Here is a 16,240-nt window from a genome sequence, read left to right on the forward strand (position 1 = left end):
TGGAGTGAGCGGGAGTTTTCCAAGTGAAGTGCACAGAAGGCTGAGGCCTGGCAGGGCTGGGACGGGCTGAGCAAGCCCAGGAAGCAAGTTCAGGGGCTCAGAAGGTGGAGCTCTTCCCCAGCCTATGAGTTAATTCAACAGTGACTGCACCGGGATGCTTCTGACCCCGAAAAGCTGACACTAATTGGGCCCCAATCAAGAGCGTAATTCAGGTTAATTGGCTCCCCACTGGCAGCCCCCACCAGCCTCCTTCAATGAGGGGCTGTCATTTCTGAGTAATTAGTCACAGTGGACAGGACGGCCAGGGGCACCCAGGGCATGAGGAGCCAGAGGGCAGGTGGGAGAACTCCCTCCTGGGTGTAGAGCCAGGGCTGAGCTACCCCATGGCCTCCACCCTGCCCTGTCCCCTGTCGAACTCTCTCCCTCCCACCTGGTCTCTGGGCAGCTTTGTCCCAAAACCACTCCTGAGGGGCTGTGGGTGAGCTGCACTTCTAAGCCTCAGTATTTGCATCTCTGAAATGGGCGTGTTTGGGCCGCTTGCAGGGCTGTGCTGGGGGTCATGGTCAGTCCTAGGGCCCAGCGCCATCCGTAGGACCAAGACCAGCAGCATCTGGACAGGGCAACTCTATGTCTTGGAACCCCTGCTGGAAGCGCAGTCCCCAGGGGCCTTCGTGACAGCCTTGTGGGAAGGGGACCCAGGCAGAGGGCTCCACTGTCCACCCAGCTTTGCTTCCAGAGAGTGACCCACTGCTGCCTGGACATGTCCAGTGCCAGAGTTCACCTCTTCCAGAGGCATCACCACTCCCCAGGGTCAGCGGAGGAGATGGACGTAGCCAGGTCTGTCAGCTCGGGCTGCCGTGACAGACACCACAGACGGGGTAGCTGAACCTCGGACACTGAAGGTCTCAGGCGCTGGAGGCTGGAAGTCCTGGGTGGGCTCCTTTTGAGGCCGTGCGGGAGAATCTGCTCCAGGCCCTTGTCCTTGGCCTGGAGACGTCCGCACGTTCCTACGGCGTCCGCCCTGTGAACCTGCGTCCAGGCTTCCTGCGTCCTTCTGCCTTTAGAAATGGCCCCGTTCCCTGAGCACAGGCTCTGCCAGCTCCGAGCACCTCGCGTGGCCTCTGCAGGCCCCTCCCTCGTCAGACGCAGTGACATTTAACAGGAAAACTGATCATGCCTCTTTAAGGAAGTCTTCTCCATGCTTTTCCCAGAAGGTCACCAGTGCAGTCAGTACATTTTCATCGGGGAGTCGGAAAGGTCAGCCCATCAATCGGGCCGTGTCCAGGGATGGCTGCCTGCTCCCAGGGCTCAGGAAGGGGGCTCCCGTCTCACGGGCTGCTCCTGGTGCAGCGAGGTGTGGCCTCAGCCCCCCTCAGTCCCACCTGAGTGCCCTGGGCCCCTCCCCATGCCCTGCCTCCTGCTGCTGGGGGCTGAACTGAGAGCGGTCTGCAGCTGGGACTGCAGCCCCCAGCAAGCGCTCCTTCCCTGGGGGGGAGGCTGCAGGTGCTGGGGGCTAGAGCAGAGGTGGCTGGCAGGGGGGCTCTGCCTTGTGCCAGGAGGGGGCTGGCAGGGCTGGGGCTGCAAGCCTCTCATCAAAGGCCTGTCTCCACCTCCGCCATCTGTCCCAATCCAGCATCTGGCCGCCCGGGGCCCTGCCTGTCATGCCTGCCCGCCTCTTCTCCTTGAAGTGGCTGGAAAGGCCCAGTGCGGGTTTTCTGGTGTGGCAGAGCGGGCGCTGCAGGAGGCTGGCTGGGGGAGGCTGAGTATCGAAGTGAAGTGTCCTGAGAAGTCACTTACTGGCCCCCTTCCGGTCCACGTCACCTGTCCTGCTTCTCTTGGGCTCACTCCACTCCAGTCTGGCTCCCAGCGTCCCCTCCTCTGCTCAGCACCAGGGTGTGGGTGGGTCACACCCAGACAGGCACTCTTGCCACCATCCGGTGTGAGGCCTACGTCAGGGTCCCAGGGAGGCTGCGCAGGCATGGGCACAGCCCTGGTAGATGGTGCGAACAAGGTCCTGTCATCTGGGCTCTATGTGGGCCACACGATGGGAGAGCCAGCACTGAGAGTCTAGTGTGGCCACCTGGAGCGTGGCAGCCAGTGACATGGCTGCTGTCACTTACAGCCTGTCACCTCCCTTGGGCACACAGATGCATGCAGACGGCTGGTCTGGGCTCAGTTTGCGTCAGTCTTGTTCGGGGGCCTGGCTGGGTGAGGAGCTCTGAGGACACCTCGAGGCGTACCCACCCTGTGGCGTCGGCCCTTCCGAGAGCCGTGTGGAGTGGTTGAGAGCAAGCTTTGCTGATGGTTTTGCATGCTGGCTCTTTGGCACACGAGCTGGCTCGGGACAGGTCACTTCACCTCTGAGCCCTCATCTGCACACAGGACCCACCTCTTGGGGCCGGGAACCAGGGTGGCGAGTGCGAATCCACCCAGCCCGGCATTCAGCAGCTAGCCACGCTGGGGGGAGGGCGGCTGTCCTGCTGATGGGAACAGTGGTGGGCGGACGGCGGGCGCTGTCCTGGGTCCCGAACAGCCCCTTTCCTGTGGCCTGACCCCTGCATGCCACAGCCCACAGCTGGCACGAGCCAAATGCCCCCGGGGTGGGAGGCTGGGGGGCTGAGACACAACAGTGTCTCTCTCCGGCTCCAGAGTCACAAGATCAAGTGCTACTTTCTGTCGGCTGGGTTCACTGTCTTGCTGGCCATCATCCTTATCATCGCCGCCTCTGTTCAAAAGTGATGCCACATGTGGTAAGTGCCCAGCCTGTCCCCATGCCACCCATCCCTCCACCATCCACTCACCAGTTTTTCTACCCATCCTGGATTTATTATCCATCCACCCACTCATCCATCCTCCATCCCTCATCCGTCTATCCATCCACCCATCCATCCATCCATCCATCCATCACTCATCCATCCATCTATCTACTTATCCATCCATCACCATCCTCCTCTGTGTCAGGCCTGGGTGAACATGGCAGGTGGGGGCCCTTTTTCCCTGGAACTTACTGCCCAGGGGCCAGGCCAACCTGAAACTCCTTTTATGTCAGCGCTGACTTCCAGAAAGTCATGACTGGCCATTCCCCAGACAGTCAGTGAGCAGAGCAGGCTGGGCTGTGTGGTGGGAGCCCAGGGGAGAGATCGAGGTCCCTGGTGGGGAGAAGTAGTCAGGAAGCCACACTGACTGGGGACAGGGAAGAGGTGTGCTGTGTGTCAGGATCAGGGCTCAACCTGTGACCAGGATCAGGGCTCAGCGTGTGACCAGGATCAGGGCTCAGCATGTGACCAGGATCAGAGCTCAGCGTGTGAGCAGGATCAGGGCTCAGCATGTGACCGGGATCAGGGCTCAGCGTGTGAGCGGGATCAGGGCTCAGCGTGTGACCGGGATCAGGGCTCAGCGTGTGAGCAGGACCAGGGCTCAGTGTGTGACCGGGATCAGGGCTCAGCATGTGAGCAGGATCAGGGCTCAGCCTGTGAGCAGGATCTAGACTGGGTCTGTGTCAGGGTTGGGCATCCTCAGCCCTCCGGGCATCTGGGCAGCACCCAGGCAAAGGCATGGTGACACCGTGGGAAGAACACTGAGGCAAGAGCCCACCGTGATGGACTGTGCAGTCCACATTCAGAAGAGGGGCCGGCGGTGGGCTGAGACCCGGAGCCTTCCTGCTGGTGCTTGTCAGGAGCAGCGTTTTCTCCTAAGAGGCCTGCATGCACTCCCCCCTTCGCGCTCCCCCCATGGCTGAGCAGATGATCACATGAGGAGGGTCAGGCTGGCCCGTGGGAATGGTGCTCTGCCAGGAAAAAGGTGGAAAAATGAAAGCATGAAAATGCTGGCCGCCGCACAAAAGGCAGCATGTGTGTGAGAAGCGTGGGAGGAGCCAGTGGCGTGGTGGAGTTTGCCCGCTGGCATGGGTGAGGGGGTGCTGAATCTCACTGGTCCCAGCCTGGGAATGGCAGCCTGGAAATGGCTCGGCAGGACGGAGGGCTGTGGGACCACAGCTGGTGCCCACAGCTCCCGGGGGCTGCACCGGCAGGCAGGGCTGGAGCTGGTGAGGCAGCTCTGAGTCTGACGACGGTGGGGGCCAGATGCCCGCTCACGGCTTTCTAAGCTCGTGGTGTTGGGCAGGTCCTGCCCGGAGCCCTGTGTCCTCCTCGGCGGGCCCAGGGCCTGAGGTGTGGACGGGTGTTTAGGAGGCCGTGAAGGACGGGTGTTTAAGAGGCACAATCCATGTGTTTGCTCCTGCCTGCCCCGGCCTCAGCCTTCTCTGTGCTGCTGACCCTGCCTCAGCTCCTGTCCCCATCATGCACCCCCCCAGAAGCAGGGGGTTGCATTTCCCTGCTGACCCCTAAAACCCAGGCCCACATGATGTCCAGACCGAAGCTTCTGGGGCTTTGTCCCATCACGGGGAGGGACACGTGAAGCCTGTGGGCCTTTCTGTTCCTGCTCCTAGAGAGGTGGCCCTGGTATCTGTTTCCTGGGGCAGCCCTGACCCTTGACACCCCATCTCCCTCTGTTCCTCAGCCGGCACTAGCTTCAGATTTGGTGCCTGTGACTCCTGGCTCTGGGCCAGTGCCCGTCACTGTCCTTGCATTGTGACAGCCGCTGCAAACACACAGCAGCCTGTGGGCTGTGTCAGGGCACTGGCCCCCAGGGACTGGGATGGGGGAAGCCCAGAGTGGGCAGCTGCACCTCATGAAAGGCAGCTAAGGCTCGTCCAGGGCGAGCAGAAGGGCAGAGCCAAGCTGGCCCCCCAAGCGCACCTTGATCTGGGGCCGGGCTCAGGGCCAGCCTCCCAGTCGTGCAGCCCTTACTTACCAGGCGGAGGAGGACTGGCCTACCTGCCCCAGAACCTTTGCCGTCCCCCAGGAAACAGACAGCACGTGGATGAGGGAAGGAGCTTTGGGGATGAACCGGGGGTTGCGAATCCCCAGGAGCAGGGCGTGAGGATACCCTGTCCGAGTGACAAGTGACAAGTGTAGGGAAAGACCTCGTCTGTGTGGTGGGCGACCCTGGGCTTGAGACCCCCGCCCCCCGCCGTTTCCGCCTGGGTGATGGGATGAGTCCTTGAACACCATGGACTTGGGCACTGACCTGTAATGGGAGGCGGCCGGGTCACAGCCACATGGGGACCACTGTCCTCTGCCTCCTCCAGGCGTGGGCTCCAGACGGTGCAGAGGGGGTGGGGCCCTGCCTTTGGGGACCCCTTTAGATGCAGGGACTTGCCCCTCCACCCCCCCAAGGGAGGACACGGCATAGGGCGTCCTCAGCCAGGCCTGGCAGAGAAAAGAGGGTTTTGCTGCAGAGAGACTTCAGTGGGACCCAGAGGAAACCCTGGGGCAAAGTCTGCCAATCAAGCGTCTGAGAATTGGGGTGCACTCAGCAAAGGCCCCCGATGTCTCCTGCTCAAAGCAAGCAGTTTTGCTTCTGGGCGCTTCTCAGTAATTGCAATAATAAATTGAATAATTAAGCTAAATCCACAGAAGAGAATTAAATATTAATTTCTAATAAGCTACTCAGTGTCACTAGTGACACCAACAGAATGTGTGTGCACTGGGTGCTGCCCTGCCCGGCCCCCAGGACCCTGGCTGGTCTTCAGGACCCTCCCTCCCAGGGCCGGACTGGCCCACAGGCAGCCTCGGTCCAGGAGGGCAACGGTCAGAGTGCCAGTGGCCCATGAGGCTGGCGTCAGGCCCGTCAACAGGAGGAGGGTGTCTGCAGGGTCTGGGCTTGGACGTCCCTGGCAGCTGACTTTCCTCATTATCAAGGGAGGGCGGCCACTGCCATTTGGCAGAGCGGTAAATGGATGAGAAAAGGACACACTGAGGGGTATTGACAACGCTGCGATGGATGGGCAATGTCCCCCTCAGGACCCAGGCTCTGAGTGGCACCTGGGCCCCAAGAGGGCCCCTCGGCCATCACCGTGCAGCCCGGCAAGTGCCCGGGGTGGTCTGGCCCCGGCCCATCCAAAGGCAGTGCTGCAGGGTGGACCCTGAGTGTGAGCTAGGTTCGCTGCCACTCCTGGACGCGCCCTGGGCTGGGCGGGCAGCTCCTAGTTTAATCCGTTACCGCACTGACCGCCCAGAGCCATTCACTGGGCAGCTTCTTCACGACTTGGTTGCCCATCTCCCTGCTGGCATCTCCAGCTGGAAGGGGCTGCACGCCCCTCGGGGTCCTCATGCTTGTCATGGCCCTGCAGCCCTGGCAGGGCAGGGAGCCAGTCACTGTACCAGGGCGACCTCCCTGCCAGGTGGTGCCCAGGTGAAGGTCCTGCCTCCTTGGGGCCTCTGCAGGGACCTGGCAGTGACCACATGGGGGGATCACCGCAGGCCCCTGCCCTCATGGCAGCCCAGGGCCCTGTCAAGGCCTCCACTGCAGTAACCGTGGACTCCCCCTGATTCCTCCGGCTGGGCCCCGGGACGCGGGCAGCAGAGGGGCACAGGATATGCAGAGTGCAGCTCTGCTGTAGGTGAATGGCCGCAGTCAGGCCAGAGCCTGTGCCACATGGGCAGTGCCGGACGGACTCTGGCTGCGCTCATGGATTGGGGTGAGGGGAAGGGGGTCCAGGGTGACCTGAGGCTCAGGAGGGGAGAGCACGTCTGCTTTGACTCAGTCCGTCTGAGCCCGGAGGCCCCGCAGCCCTCCCTGATCCATGCCCAGGGCAGGGCAGCTTGGGGAAGCGGTGATGGGAGGGCGCCCACAGGCCGTAGTCCCACGCAGCCACCAGGTGTCCCATCTTCCTCCCGGAGCGTCTGTGTTGTCGGTCAAGCTGTCCCCAGTCTGAGGCCTCCAGACACTCACCTCCCCACCTCCAGGGGAGCCCTGCAGAGGGACGATGGGGCGTAAGGGGTCCCGCAAGGGGTCCCGCGCAGGACGAGCCTGGTCTGGGCTGCCCCTAGGCTCCCCTTCTCCTGCAGGACTGAGGGGCGCGGGAGACGCCCCCCAGCAGGTGGGGCTGGAGCGCGAGGCCCCTGGGAGCCACCTGGCTGGGGGGCGGGAGACGGCAGCAGGCAGCCCCCTCGCTGTGAGGAGCGGGTGCCCGGCAGTCAGCCCAAGGCCCCTGGGCACAGCGCTGGCGTCAGCGTCTCCCGTCTCAGACCCCCATGGAGCTCAGGACCTCGGGGTGGGGGCCATGGACTCTAGAGAGTGAGCTCCCCAGCGAGGCATATTCCAGAAGGATCTGCAGCATGCTGCCTCCTGCTGGGGTGGGCAGGTGCCACTGGCCCCTCCCCCATTCTCCACCCCGCCCCCAACCCAGCCCCTCCCCCAATCTGCAGCTGAGGGTTTGAAAATTTTTGGATCCAGGCTGCTTTGTCCCAAAGGCTGCTGCAGGGCTTTTAAGATTCTGTGGCGCTCCTGCTTGCTCAGGGGCCCGAGAAAGGTGACACCTTTGACATGTGGCCAGCAGCATGGGGGCAGGCTGCCCAGGCCCGGGGTGTCTGGAGGAGGTGCCAGGAGCAAATTGGATTTACACGTCCTGCTGCAGGTGTGAGGCGGCTGGCCGGGCAGCCAAAGGACATGGCGCCCCATTGATGTCTGAGCCCACAGGCTGGCAGCTAGCTACTGGCCGGGCTCAGGATGGGCCTCGGAGCCCCCGGGCTCTGCAGAAGCGGGCAGGCCCTGGATTTGGGGCCAGAGGAGCCAGAAGACCACCGGTCCATTTCTCAGCCCCCAACCCAAGTGGTGGAAGACACGAAGTGGGGGTCCCATAGTTGAGGTCCCCGTGCTGGGGCTGTGGCTCGCATTTTACACATGACATTGAGCCCAGAGAGAACAGGTTTGTCTGTAGGGAGGTGCTGCCGGGGGGAGGGGGAGACAGGCTGGGGCTCTGCCTGGCCTCCCTCTTAGCTGTATGACCTTGGAGAGTCTGGGGGCTGGCCAGCCCTCCTGTGGGATACATAGGACCCCAGCACCCCTGCTGGCCCCGTCAGCTCTTCTTAGGTGGCCCTGATGGGAGCAGCTGTTCCGGGGTGAGGAGTTCAGGCATGCGGCCCGAGGGCAGCACGGGGCCACGAGGCAGGTGCCCAGGACAGTGCTGAGGTCAGCGGCAGCTGCCATCGCCTGGCTGGACTCTGAGCCTCTCCACTGAAGCGAAGTGTCACAATGACCTTCAGCTCCATTGTCTGGAGCAGCAGCGAGGCTGAGAGCGAAAAGGGCTGTCCTGGCCCCGCGCAGCCGGTGCACACCTGGTGTGGGCCCGGGGGGGACGGGATGACAGGCCCAGTTGTAACCACGGTGGCACCTCCTGGAACCAGCAGGGCTGGTGGGATCTGAACAATGACACCAAGCCCGCAGTTATGGCAGAGCCCTGAAACAGCTCAGGTACGCCTGGGCTCAGGTCACCTGAAGGCTCACTCTGTCACATGCTGCCGATTGCTGCTGGCTGCTGGCCAGACACCCCCATGTGGCTCCACCCCCAGGGCCTGGCCTTTCTCTCAGCATGGCGGCTGGCCCCGGGCAGCGTTCCCAGATGGAGAGGCAGCCACGGAGGGTGGCTGCATAATTCAACTTGGAATTCTTTCACCGTGACAGGACTCCAGCCTTCATTCTGAGGGTCTCAGGGCACGGAGGTCCCACGTGAATGGGGCTGTGGCGTCCTCCGCCCCTTGCCCCGAGGAGCCCATCACCTGGCCACGGCCTCCACGCCCTCGCTGCCTCTTGACTCAGCGGCGGACAGGTGGCCATCTCAGCACCCACTGTGACCACCAGGAAACATCCCTGCCTTGGGCACCTATGTGGCCAGTCCCTGGATGGCACTGTCGTGACGCGGTGGAGGATGTAAGTGAGGCACGGTCCCCGTGGGCTCCGATTGGGGGAGGAGGCGCTGCTGCACGGACCCCGTCCTGCAGGAGGCCCCTCGCATGGGGTGGTGCCTGGGGAGGGCTCAGGAGGCCTCCCCACTGGGCACATGGCTCGCGCTTCAGGGTGACGGCGACCAGCGAATCCCAGTTTTGGCTTTGAAAATGGTGTCTTGGTTGGAAGATAAGAAAGGCTTTGGAATGTCAGGCACAGAAGTTCTTGGAGAGGAGAAGTGACCCCTTGTCCTCAATAGCTCAGAAAATATGTCTTGTTAGTCTGTTTAAGCATCTCTGCAGCCACATATCCACCGTCCCATCTTTCTATCCATCCATCCGTCCTGTACCCACCCCCCACCCATCTATCCGTCCTCCATCCATTTCCCCATCCATTTTTTTTCTCTTGGCAGCTGCATGTTCTAAGTGCCCCCTCTCACCTGGGCCTGGCTCAGGAAGTCAAGCAGGACCCCTGCCCATTGGAAGCCCCCAGTGTTGCGGGGAGTCATGTGTAAACAGAGGAGCCACAGCTCAGAGCGGAGGCACGCGGTGGACGTACCCAGGAACACAGCCGACGGGGCCGGTGGCGTGTGCTCTGGCTGGGGTCCAGGGTGGCTCCCAGAGGAGGCCGCTCCGGAGCTGCAGGCAGGCGGGAGCACGTGACGTCCTTCTGCCCAGCAGCCTCAGAGGCCCCGAGCCAACTTTCGGCCTGAAGTTTCCAGTTCTCCCCTTTAACCAGATCTCTGCGCCCTTCCCTTGGTGAGTTTCCAATTTAAATACCCAAATTGTTTACTCGCTGCAATCAATCGACAAGGGACCAGCTTGTATTTGCGATTCAATTGACTATGATACACTGTATTACAATTACAGCTCGAATGGATTTCTTTTTAATTTATTTTTCTCTTAACATTCTCTTCCATGGTGATTCCGAGACTAATTGTGCTCGCAATCATGCTCATCAGCTGGAGAAGGATAATGAATTGGTACAGTTCACAGAGGCAGCATCCTCCAAGCTGCCAGGGGTCTCTGGGCTCCCCGCTCCACTTCCCTTCGTCCTCCCTCCCAGACACCCACGCCTTGTGGTCTGAAGTCCTCACAGAACGTGTCCCCAGAGGAGGTTCCACCATAAGCACTCAGGATAGAGCCAGTCCCTGCCCCTGCCGTCCTCTGGAATTCTGGGAGGGAGGGGGGCAGGAGGCCGCTTCCAGCCCTTCAGGCCTGGGCTTCTGCTGGACTCCTGAGCACAACTGTGTCCACTCTGGGACTCAGTTTTCCCATCTGTGAAGTGGGCCAGAGGGTCTTGTGAATCCCGCAGCTGTGATATCCTATGTGTCTGTGTACAGTTCAGGGGAGGGGGCAGGCTGTGGTGTCTGTGCCTGTCCCATCAGTCCCCAACTTGATGCTGGATTGTGGCCTTCTGGGCCACCTGCCCCGACCTTCAGTGTCCCCATGGGGTCATGCCTGAGGACTCTGCCACAGCTGCCCTGCGAGACGCTCCCTCTGCTAATCACCCTGCCCACATTCACCACCAGCAGGACTTGGCTCTGGGGTGTGTGCTGGGGGCTGGCTCCAAGCCGGCCATGGGCCAACTGGGCGGGCAGGTGGGGGTCAACACCAGACCCATTGTCATGCGGGGTCTCTGGTCCCGCTCCTCACACAAGAACGCAGGACATGGTGAGGCCACAAAGGAACACCCACGGAGCCATAGACAGGGGAGTTGTACCACTATATTCTCGCTGGTGGCTGGGTTGGAGACACAGGAAGCAGGCGCCACACAATCCGTAATTCGCCATCTGCTTCTCTGCCAACCACCCCACTTGCTAACTGCAATCTGCCCTTGCCAGCTCAGCCACGGCAGTTATATCAGTGGTCAATGGCTAACCGGTCACAGCTGACGGCCAACTAGTCACAGCTGATGGCCATTTACTACCCGAGCCAGCACCTTTCCACGTGAGGCTGAGAGTCTGGAAACTGCTCTTTGGGACTCTGTCCCCACACCCATTTTCCAGACGGGACACTGAGACTCCAAGGGATCAGACAGGACCGTGAACATGCCTAGTGCCGGCCGCTGAGCAGTACTGGGGCAGGGGTTGGTTCCCAGAGCTGGGCGGCTGTGCAGGGGAGAACACCTGGAGAACACCTGGAGAACACCTGCTTCTGCTTCCCTGGGAACCTGGGGGGACAGAGAGAGCCTTCCACAGCCCTCAGCCCACCCTGTGGGGCTGGCTCGGCCCAAACACCCTGACCCTCGTGTCTGAGGGAGGGAAAGGGGAGCCAGCCTCCCAGGGCTCAGGCCTCGGTGCCCAGACAGCCAGGTGAGGCCACCCATGGCCACACCTGTAAACAATGAAACAAAAAATGCCCTCTGGTGTGCGAGTGTCTCTGCATCACGTCCATGAGTGTGTGACGAGGGCCGTTCTCAGAGCCGGAAGAACTGGTGGCCTGGCTCCAGCTCGGCCCATCCCGATGTCCCAGGAGACCTCGTCTGGCCTCGGTTTGTAGGTGGGGTGTGGAGAGGGATATCAGTGTGGCCTTTTACAGTCTGACTCTCACACAGGGTGGGATGGGGGTGGGTCCTCTGCCTGCAACAGACAAGATCGGGGGCTCCAGTTGCTGTCCCCCGTGTGCCCCCTCCCTGCCGGGCCTGGCACAGGGAGACGAACCACTTCCGAGGCCTCTGAGGGAATTTATTTGGCAGCCTCAGGAATAGATGGATCCATCTATTAGGTTCCTGTGTGGAAACGCAGCCAGGTAATTCCCTCCTGCATTGCTCTGCCTGAAAAATCCTCACATAATGGGGACTTTTTTGCTATTTTGAGACATAGATCCTCACGGAAGCCTAGATGCTATTTCCATTACAGGTGCCACGACTGTGAAAAGGAGACTCAGTGACAAGGGTGCCAGAAAGGAGGTGAGGATGAACGCGGGGCGTCCCACACTGATCCTGGCATGGAGAGGTCCGCCCACAGGCTTCCAGAAAGGTCCAGGGTGGGGAAAGTGGCCAGCCTGTCACCTCTGGCCTCAAGTGGGGTCGGTTGGACCTTGGAGACACTGGGATGGGAAACAGCTGACCCCATGGTTAGAGGAGGCCAGAGCCCATGCAGGGGCATGGCCGCGGCGGGCATGGGGCAGGGTCTTGTCCGATCGTTCGGGTTTCCTTCCTACCCTCATTGTGCCAGCCGGAGGGAGACAGCCCCACCACACACAGACCCCCGTGAGATCTCGCTTTGCTGGGCGTCTACCCTTGCCTCTTGCCTCTGACCCCCTGTGGCTGATGGTCAGGGCCATCTCAGTGCAGGTGGTCTTAGCCCCACCCTGGGGTCCTGACACTGGGTTTAGAGCCAGCTCTGCTGTTTTCTGACAGTCAGGTTCTCAACTTCAAGTTCCTTATCTGTAAAATGGGCACTTTTCCTCGAAAGGTTTTGAGCGGACGACACTGGCTCATTTGGGGAGGTACTTGGTACAGACAGGTCTGTGAGCCCTGTCTGTCAGTGCGGCCGGCCATGGGCTGGGCCGCCCAGCGTGGTGAGGGCCCATCACTGCTGCAGGTGAGTGCCCTCGTGCCCTCTGAGGCCCCTCCAAGGAGGGATCACAATGGAAAGCAAGGACCCCAGGGGACTGAAGTCCCACCCCTTGCTTAGGGCCCTGGAAATCCTCCTTAAGATCACTCCTGTGCCCACGTGCTACAACCAGGAGGCACCTTCTCTGTGCTTTGGCCCCAGCTGGAGGGGCCGAGTGGCTCCCCAGTGGGGCTGCCCGCAAGGAGACGCCAGGGAGACTGAATTCAATTACACACCAGGTATTATGTATGGGTCATGCCAGGAATGCATCGATCCCTCGGGGTGACAGATAGGCTGTGAATCAGATAACAACCAGCCTGTAAAGGAAATATATTGGATTGCGCAGGCAGCCTGGCTGGGTGTCGGCCTGAGGGTGGGGCAGAGTTACGAGCCCAGAGGGACTCCTTTCAGGCAGGGTGGCTGGTGTGTCAGCAGTTCACCCAACACCTGGGCCCCGGGGAGCCCGGGACCTCTCACTTCACAAGGGCTGCACGTTCCAGGCACGCGCCATGGGGTTTCCCGCCGATGACCTTCACACCCAGACGTCCGATGGCCAGGGTCAGGGTAAGTGAATGACCAGAGTCTGCGTCAGCGTGTGACCAGGCTCAGGCTTCAGAGCACAGCACTAAGACACCCTGGGCCACGTGCGATCAAATTTCTAATCTTGGCCCTTTGCTCTATGCTTTAGCCAAACGTATGACCAAGAATTCCTCCAGATGCCCAGAAACTTCTGGGCCCGCCCAGGCCCTGCTGAGACAAGAGCTATCGGGGCCCAGCTCTGCCTGCTGAGGTCTCTGTCCCCCAAGGAGGCCCCCGAGCCTCTCTAACGAGACCCTTTGGCAGGGGCCCAGCTGATCTGTGTTCACGCCTCTCCTTCAGCTCCAGCAGCTTCTCAGTACGCTTTATAGGGTTCAGTTATTATACCTTCAATTGATATGAGTGATGTCAGTGGTTCTTAATGTTCCATGTTAAATCTCCCGTGTGAAATATCATTAACGTTCAGCATAAAACACCTCGTCACGGCTGGGAAGGCAGCCACCGAGGCCCTGACGGACGGGCAGGAGGTGTCCTTGTCTCTGGGCCCACATCAGCTGGGACACGAGTCCTCCCAGGCCCTGAAGCTGGAGGATTTTAGGTCGAGAACCGAAACTTGAAGGAAAAACGGACTTGAAGTTTGAGGTTGGAAGCAAAGCCCTTGGATTTGTTTTCTTGCTTCTGCTGTAACAGGTTCCCGTCCGTTTAGTGACTGAAATTAATACGCATTCATTTCTTACGTTTCTCGAGGTCAGAAATCCAGAATGAGTGTTGGGGCTACAATCCAGAGCCAGTTCCTTCTCGAGGCTTCAGGAGAGACTCCGTCGCCCGCCTCTTCCTGCTTCTCCCGGCACCTGCAGTCCTTGGCTTGTGGTTGCTCCACTCCAACCCCTGCTTCCATCGTCACACCCCTTTCTGCTCACTCTGACCCCCAGAAGGACCCTGTGATTACATTTGGGTGCGCAGGAGAGTCCAAGTTAATCACCCGGCCAGTGGCCCTGACACACCAGCCTGGCCCTGACATCAGCCTGACATCAGCTTGGGGCAGGACAGCAGGAAGGCGTGCGGACGGCCAGAGGCCAGCTACAGGCCACCTGGGCCTGCAGGGCAAGGTCGGCCACAGAGCAGCTGGGTTATGCCCTCTGAGTGAGGAAGGCCTGGGGCTGCTCTCTCCCTTCACTGGGGGAGGCACCAGGGCTCCCCGTCATGGGCTGGGGGAGCCCCTTCACTGGGCACCCTCCTGAGGCCCCTGTAGCCCCTGAGTGACCCCAGGATGGACATCAAGGACCTGTACAGGCTCTGGCCTCACCTGACTCCCCCATGTGCCACACACGCAGTCACCCCAGGAATGAGGGACACAGTCACTCCCACGGCCCCTGCTCTCCCGTACATAGCACCCTCACTACCCCTTTGGCATGCAATTTCCTCGTCTCCCCTTTCCATGGACAAACTCCTGTTCATGCTTCAAGAGGTAGTTCTGTTGTCTCCTCTTCCAGGAAGACTTCCCGGCTGTACTCTTCTCTCCAGCTCCTCCCACTCCTGCGTGCTCCCCGTGAGCTGCTGCTCTTGCCCACGGCTGGTCCCCTGCCCAGAGCAGCCGTCTGGCCTCTTCTAGGGGCTTCCCTGCAGGGCTTGGTGCTGCTGGCGCAGGGCATGTTGCCTGCACGGCCCTTTGTCTCACGTGGAATTGATGCTTCCCATCACTCTCCTGTCTTCTTGGAACAACTTCAGGGTTTATTGAATCTGGAAGGAAAGGAGAGCGAGCGAGAAAGAGAGCCATGCACATTGCACCAATCAGTTGTTCTGACAGTTTTATTAGGTAATGGGGTAGTTCGCTCATGCTGTACAATGGGGCTCCAGAGGAGGAGACAGGGGCCATGGCTGGAAACACAGGAGGAGACTGGCTCGCTCCTGCGGGCTCCTTCATGCTGTGGAAGATGTGGGTTCAAATCCAGGTCACCCACTTAGCAGCTGGATGACCTTGAAAGAGGGCTGTGTCCCCAGAGGACTGGGGCCTCCCTCACTCTTTCCTGAGATGGGCAGGCCACTGAGCTCGTGGGCTGGAGTCACTGAGAAGTGCCGGGAAGCCATGCGAACTACAGCCTCCACAGGGAAGGGAGCCTGGGAGGAGCCTGCATCAATGGTAGTGTTTACCCGTGGCGTCTAATTTTCATGTTAATTCTCACCCAAGCCCGTGAAGCAGAAGAGCAGTCACAGTGAGTGGCCCAGAGAGGTTAGGACACTTGTCTGGGGCCATACGGCTCACGAGAGTCAAAAGCTGGGCAGAGGCAGGGCCCACTCCCTCTCAGCTGGCAGTGCCCCACGATAGCGTATCACGCTCCCTGGTCCCCCCGGGCCCGCAGATGGCGGAATGGACTCTTGCCTCATGGGCTCTGCTTCCCCCTTTGACCAGCACCATCCATCACGGCCCTCCAGGCTCTCGACGCAGGTCTCGTGGCAGGAGAGGCAGAGACCAAGCAATGGGGCGTCACAGACTTCAGCAACATTCCCGGGGAAGTTGTCCATAAACCAGAAATAATTGATCTTCCGCAGGCTGGCAGGACACCCAGCAGAACACGATGACATTTATGGCTTTTCTGCTTAACAACCCTCTCCTCTTCGGGGGAGCTGACGGTGCCTGGCTGTGGCTTGCTTTTCTAGACCAGGAGTCCCCGGGGCCTCAGGGTGGTTTGGCCCTTTCCCCAGAGGCCATGGCAGATGTCCCCAGCTGGTGCCTATGGAGTAACGCTTGTATATTGGGGGCTGAGGTTATACGCAACTCACGCCACCCGTGGGCAGTGCGTGCAAGACTCCACTGAATCACAGGCCAAAAAAATTAGAACAAAATAATGGTCAATAAAAAGTGATTTTCTCATTTCTCTGGCAGCCGCATGTGAATGGACTGGGGCTGTGTTTCCACGGGCTGATTCCGGTCTGAGTGTGTGTCGGAACCGGTGGAGGGGAGTCGGCCCCCAGGATAATTTCCCATCTGCCTCCTCCAGACTGCTTCCGAGAAGCGTCCTCCCCCTCCACTGCCCATGCCAGGCCGCCCTGGGCTGCAGGAAGGCGTGCTCTGCGTTCGAGGCTGCTGCAGGGTCCAGGGGCGGACCTCCCAGCCTCACATGTGGCAGCTGCCCCAGATGGACTGGTCACCTGTGCTGCAAAGACCTGAAAACAGTAAGTTAAACAAACTCTCGGAGAAAGCAGCCCCTCTCACATTGCTCCCTCCCTCAAGCTTTCTTCTCTAAATAGACCAAAACATGGTAATTTTATGAACAAATCAAGCAATGCATTATACATTTTTATGTTCTTAGGCTGACAAAGGGACTTGGAATCTATAAAAGGCACCACAGAGAAGTA

The sequence above is a fragment of the Rhinolophus hipposideros genome, assembly GCF_964194185.1.
Source record: "Rhinolophus hipposideros genome assembly, chromosome: 13".
Lineage (NCBI taxonomy): Eukaryota > Metazoa > Chordata > Mammalia > Chiroptera > Rhinolophidae > Rhinolophus > Rhinolophus hipposideros.